We start from the raw sequence: 7,141 nt of genomic DNA on the forward strand, positions 1-7,141 counted from the left end.
TCCAGTGAGAGACAAAAAGAGAGACAAAAGAGACAAAGACAGAAACAGAGGAAGAGACACAGGCAGACAAACAGAAACGAGAGACAGAGACAGTGAAAGACAGAGAAAATAGAGACACAGAGACAAACAGAGAAGATAGAGAGAGAGGAAGAGAGACAGAGACAGAGAGGGAGACAGAGAGAGACAGAGAGAAAGAGAGAGAGAGAGAGAGAGAGAGAGAGAGAGAGAGAGAGAGAGAGAGACTGACTGAGATTCCAGGTCATTACCTAGTTTCCAATAGCTTCTGCTTATGAAACACAAGTAATAGAGCAATCCTAAAAAGTTTGCAGAATCATGAAAACATCCAAGAAGATAATGATGATATCTCTGTGTACTAGGCTGAGTCTAATTGAATTATGTGAATTTCATTTCAATTCCACAAAATGAAGTTAACTTTTTCAAAAATAAAATAAAATAAAAAGGTAGGCTAAAGCATCTTTGTTCTTTTGGCAGTAACCACACAAAGAGCAAGTAATGAAATAATTCAATTCAGATTGCACCTGTTCATAGTATTCCCTCTCCTTCTGTGCAAAACAGATTACAAAGGCTTGAATTTTTTTTTCAAAAACTATGTGCTAGTTGTATCATAGTTATAAAATAATTATTAATGCTTTTCCTATTTAGCAACTAGCTCACAAAACATGATGTCCTTATGTCATTTCACAACAAAGACATCCACCCCTGTTATATTCATCCCTACCTAATAGCTTTCACCAACAGGCAACAGGTTTTGGACCCCACCCCGACTCCTGGGAAGCAGCATTCATGAAATTAAGCATTTATGTCCTAGAGGACAATAGGAAAGCCAGACAAAATAGAGCTATGAATGCAATATTTAAACCAAGTTATCCCATCTCATACCCCAGGGGGAACAATTGAGTAGCAAGGAGTCCTGGAACACTCTGCCTCTGACTATATCAGCAAGTCAACACTGGAAAAAAGAGGGAGCTCATGCAACCACAATAAAAAAGATATTCAAAGTTAGAGAAATCAAATTGAATCAGACAAATGTTCATTTCCCTGGATGCCTGTATTTTGACTTCCTGATCTGGTATAGAATCTCTAGTCCTGAATCCCTGCTAGGACAACCATTCTTCTCATTTGTCTCAGCCCTACCTTCTCACTGTGATGCTCTGGGGGAAAAAAATAGCTAAACTTGTGTTCAGAGGCCTGAGTTTGACCCTGGCTCTGTCACTACCCTGCCTCTGGCCTTGAGCAACTTAAATTTCTTTCAGCCTCAATTTCTTTATCTGTAAAATGAGGACTAATGATCTCTAAGACATCTTCTACATCTATAATCCTATGATCTTGAAACCCCCAGATCAGGTACCAATCTGGCCTCTACGTTTTTAATATTTGCTCTCCCCCCAACTAAAATTCTACTTCCTTGACTCCAGAAAACTTCCCCTTCCACCACCATTACTAGTACCTATCAGCCTTAGGCAGGTTTAATCAGTCATCTAATTCTTAAGCTCTAACCAGGTACTGTGCCAACTTCTAAGGTTATAAATACAAAAATGTGGACACTCTCTGCCCTCAGAGAACTTACATTCTACTGAAGGGTTATCACAGTCATAGACAAGTAAATACAAAATTTCTTCTTTTTTTCATTTATATTGGGCACTTCCTTTAAAACACATCTTCTGTTAGCACAGGTCAGCACCAACTCAATAACTTAATTATATAGAATTGCCTGAGGCATGGCCAATTTAAGGAACTTGCTCCAAATCATATGACTTCTTTGTGTGGAACATAGGACTTGAACCCAATCTTCCTGATGTTCGGACCAGTTCTATACCCACCACATGCTTCCTATATACATTCAGGTTGTATACAAAATAAATCCATAGAGATCTGTTGCATCAAACATCAAACTGATACTGAATTACTGATACTGATACAAGTTTCATGTAAAGATGTCCTCTTCTTCTCTATTTCTTCTCTTCAGAACCATAGTCCAGGAAAAACTGTGATCCTCTCAACAACAAATAACAAATCACCCTGCTTCATTCACAAATCCACAATAATGTAAATATTTTTCCATCATTTATCAAAATACAAAGTCCATAACATTTGCTTTTTTGGAAAACAGCTAGATATAACCAAGGCAAAATAAGAAAAGACTCTTTCAGATTCAGTGCATAACTTCAAACCTAATGTCTAAAAAAGTCTAAACACTGTGTTGCTTCCACCACTTTGCCGTATCTCTCTCTGATCTGCCCAGATCTATTTGTCAAAAAGGAATTACTTTTTAATTCTTCTAAGACTGCTTTAAGATGATAGCTCCTTAACCAAAATGACCCAGGATCTGTCACCTTTGATCTTCCATCTCGAAGTACAAAAGATTTAATTTGTCTTTAGAAAGCCAGCTTTGAACCTGGAAATTTCAATAGTGAACTAAGTGATTGAACTCCAACACAAATCTAGAGGACTCAGGACCCTGACATTGAAAATTCAGTTCATCCTGCCATTTCAGAATTCCCATAAAATACTTTAATGTTTCATTGATTGCCAACTCAACTGTTTTAACTAGTACCTGGGACCTACTTAGTGGATATCCAGTTTAGCAGGCTATTATGCCCTTTAATTGCATGATAATATTATGTTCATGATGGTAATATAGATGAGGCCATATGAGGCATTTTTGAATGATTAAATGTCAAGGACTAAAAAAATAGGTTGGAATGACACTGAAGCATAATGTGACTTGAGAAAGATGTCCTTCATTCAGCCTAGGGGCACTGGTAGACTGTATGTTTAATGAGCAGCTAAATTCTTGGTAAGTTCAATAGCTAAAGCCAGGCTTTGTTTTCTGAGAAAATTTCAATGTTTTGAGTACTTTTTAAAAAGATTCTGCTGAGCCTCAAAGGGTATGAGAATTATCTTTCCTAAGTCCCATTGATTGAGACCTCATACCAAAAGAAAAAAAAAAAAAAGAGAGAGAGAGAGAGAGAGAGAGAGAGAGAGGGTTCTCTTTGCTAAAAGCCTGAAAGCACCATGCTGATGGTTTTTTAATGCTTCCATCTGTATTCTTTCCTTTGGGGAAATGAATTTGGGATCACAGATTCACGCAAGCTACTTCTAGCCCTTCACATGCTCCAGTAAGGAAAAGACTCCTGATAAATTCTCCCTTCCTTTCTGGCCTCTGGCCAAAAGGTGTCTTCCTTCCTGACCTCAGGCCTAAGTGGGAGGTCCCTTTCTCTCAGGCTCTGACAAAGTCATAGGACAAACCTTAACTGCACTATAGCATTGTCCATTCCTTTCAATTAAAAACTGTGCTCACTAGAGCACATGGGCAAAGATGTGCAGAAGAAAGAATGGCTCCTTCTCATGGTCTCTCAGTTCTTTTCCCACAATTTCTATGAAACAATATAATAGTCTATTTGCTTTGCCCAGCGATGGCTGATTCTCATGTAATTCAGAGATATCAACTAGAAAGAATGTAATTAGGGGACAGAAAGGCACAGGGTAACTTTAATCTTTCTAAAGAGCAGCCCATACCTCCCTGATGCCTTACAGCTCATTTTTATTCCTCATCTACTCAGCTCCCAGAACTGATTGCTAATTCTGGTTGTTGGCGGAGGGCAATCATGCATTCCCTAATAGAGCTGGCCAGCCTCCATTTGTTTATAAAAACTAAACTAACCCTTGTTTATCTCCTTTCCCATTTCACAGAGAAAAAAAAAGTTCGCTTCATCCTTTGCCCATCACCAGTTGGTGCCAGACATGGACAGAATAGTGGATAGAGCTGCATTTAAAAAAATGTTTATAAAAAACTCTCTATAAAATCAAGTTTTTATTAAACAAGCACCAGTGATCTTCTATTCATTTGTGGAGGGAAAAATGCAAGAGCATACCGAATAAAGGAAATTCAAAGATTCAAGGAAATACCAATATTTGAGTCCAACATCCAAAACTTCTTTGGCATGGCTTAGTCTCTCCAGTTAAAATAATAGTAAAAATGGACTGAATCAAGTTCTTCAGCAAATCCTTTCTTTCTACCTTTCCCACCGTCCTCCATTTCCTTTCTGCCCCTGTCTCCAATAGTCACCTCATTCATATTAGCCCTACTCTTTCTTATTCAGTTCAGTAAACAGGTTAATAACTACATGAAACATCAAGGAAGCAGTGTAGGACAATGCAGAGAGCACTGGATCTGAAGTCAGAGCACCAGGGCTTAAATATTGGCTAGACTAATATTAACCATGTGAACTTGGGGCATAAATTTTGGGATATAAAGGTCTCCTTATAAAGGATGTGGGTTAGATCAAAGCCTTACTTAAGGTATGGCAAAGGGCTGGGCATTCAGATGCGAAGGAAAGCATTGTTCTGGGGCTGCTTTTTCTACAAGGAGGAGGATTTGGCATCTTTTTACAAAATCCATATTCACCTACATTTAGGACATTAGGATATTGCTTTAAGAAATCAACAAGTTGTGGCCTGGATGGGGCAGGGTTTCTACACCATGTGGACTGTCTAGAGTACAGTGACATTCTCTTGTCTCCTATTCACCATGGCTTTTTCTGATAATAAGATGAAAGAACTAGAGAAGCGTGCGTTGGGGTATGCATTTGAGCTGATACTTAGTCCTCATTTAAAAGTAGTTCTAGAATTACCCCTTTCCCCTCCAAAGAAGAAAGATTTTTCCTTGGAAGAAATTCAGAAGAAACTAGAAGCTGCACTAGAAAGATGAAGTCTTGAAGAAGGGACCCCGAAACTCTAAAAATCCTTAAAGGAGAAAATCTCCTTCAACTCTGTCTCAGTGAGGGACCCTGCCCCAAGGGACAGTTTCATCTTTGGTATCTAGATGGGGTCCACTCAGTCCTGAAACTCATTGAATTCAACAAATTCCAGCTCAAGCTGAAACCCAGTGAGGAGCCAACTTGGGGCTCCACCCAGGAGTTCCCTTCAGCTAAAGCTCCCATTATAAAAAAGCCAAACTAAAACCCTCTTTTTGCAGAGGTTCCAAACATGCCAGCTATGCCCTGCTTGGGATGCCAAGGGCCTTTGTCCACTGGAATATTCTTTCCAGTGCCATCCTCTCTTTACCCTCACCTATTTCCCTAATCAGACTTTATGCCTCTTTGTCAGAATTTCTAACCTTACTTCCAATCCCATAATAAACCCTTTTATCAATCTAGGTTTTCGGGTAAATTCCTTTACAGAGAACCTCTGCACGGCCAGAATGGAGTCCCCAAAACTCCCTGTCCTTGCGCCAAATCCCAAGGGGTACAGGAGAGCCAAACCTCTCCATTTGGTTTCTTGAACCCCTAACCTGCCACTAGATCTTATCATTTAACTCCCAGACCACAGAAACCCTAATCTCATTAAATCTAAATCTTATCAGTCTTAGGAAGCTGAAGTCTTGAAGCAGTTAGCACCTTATGTTAGCTCCTTATGAGAAGGTGCTTCAGAAGACAACTGAAGAAAACAACAACTTTGGTAAAATAGCAGCAGAAAAACTGACTCACAAAATGGAAGCTAACAGAGAATTGAGAGGCATAAATGTCTGCTAAGGTGGAATGTTTACAGGAGAAAGATAAGCACATGAAGGAAGTGTGGAAGAACTAGTCCAAAGACCCTGCTGATGAGAACAGAGCTGATTTGCTGGCCAAGAGTTGGCTTCTCCCACTCCTGAGCATCCAAAAATTGATTTAGCCAGTGTTGCTTTTATTTTATTTCTCCTGACAAAAAATTCTTGAAACTGATATAGAATCACATAGGTAGATACAAACCATACAGGTTTTGTTTTGGGGGGCAAAAAGGAAGAAACTACAAGTGTTTTGCTCTTTTTCTAAAATGTAGAAGTCTTTCCAATGTATTATTTTTCTTGTTGCATCTTTTCCATTGCAGTATACCCAGTGCTAGGCTAATGACTAGTACTATATTGGCTCTGTGAAAATATGTTTGTAAAAGAAATCTGTGGTGTGCTTCTTTCCAACTATTAAATGCTGAATATATCTGTCTGTTCAGTTTTGAAAACTGACCTTTGTCCTGGTCTTTCCAGATATTACTGTACTTGACTGGTTAATAAAACTGTACAGTGCTGTAAAAAAAAAAATCAGTTAAATTTTTAAAAATCAGGTCACAAAGAGAAAAATGGAACCCAGAAATCTAGCTCCTGACTTGAGACACAAAAAATTATAAACAACAGAAAGGAATCATATTTGGAGTAAACCAGAATGCCAAGATTAAGCCAGAAATCATTAAGCAAGAAGATCCATACCTGTGGGGCTGAAGTATCACATCTAGGACAAAGCATTCATTCCTTATCTCCATTTTTATACAGGAGAAATCAGGCTAAATTAATAATAATTATCATTATAGCTAATATTTAGAGAGCAACAGACAGATAATCAGAAGGATTAATCCCTGAGTTTGTCAAATCTGGCCTTGGTTGCTTATTAGTTGTATGACCCTAAGCAAGACATTTTTTCCTATTCATCTCAGTTTCTTCATCTATAAAATGAACTGGAGAAGGAAATAGCAAACCACATCAGCATCTTTGCCAAGAAAACACCAAATGGGTTAATGAAGAGTTAGACACAACTGAACTATAAAACATTTATAGAGATTTTTAAGGTTTACAAAATGCCCTATTATATATCATTTGAGGCTCACAACAATTCTGAAAAGTAGGTGCTATTATTATTTCTGTCACTTTACAGATGAGGACACTGAGGCTCAAAGAAATTGAGGAATTTGCCTCAGTTTCCTGCTTAAAAATAAGGGGTTAAACTAATATCCCTAATGGTTCTAAATCTCACTTCTATCATAAGGTCAAAGTTACAGGTTCTATTTGTAGATTTGCATAGTAAAAAAAAAAAAAAAATCTGTCTCATGACTCTTGCCTACATCCCTAAACCTCACCAACTATTTTTTAAGTATATGCTGCTGGTCACCAGGGAGCCTGGGTGAGAGAGTCTCGGGGATTAATGGAAAGAACTGAGGATGTTTAGTTGGAGAAAAGAGGATTTGGGGTTTGTGATAAAATGTCTTCAAGTATTTGAAGGGCTGTCATATAGAGAATGTATTAGACTTGTCCAGTTTGGTCCCAGGAGGCAAAAGCAGGAACAGTGGAAGTTGCTAAGAAGCCAATTTA

At 38.4% G+C, this 7,141-nt stretch overlaps 1 pseudogene; it reads left to right on the forward strand.

Moving 5' to 3' along the window:
* The first annotated feature begins 4,552 nt into the window (after window positions 1-4,552).
* On the forward strand, window positions 4,553-5,697 carry LOC127546828 (stathmin-like; annotated as a pseudogene).
* Window positions 5,698-7,141: the final 1,444 nt, after the last annotated feature.

Source organism: Antechinus flavipes, chromosome 2 (genome assembly GCF_016432865.1).
Source record: "Antechinus flavipes isolate AdamAnt ecotype Samford, QLD, Australia chromosome 2, AdamAnt_v2, whole genome shotgun sequence".
Lineage (NCBI taxonomy): Eukaryota > Metazoa > Chordata > Mammalia > Dasyuromorphia > Dasyuridae > Antechinus > Antechinus flavipes.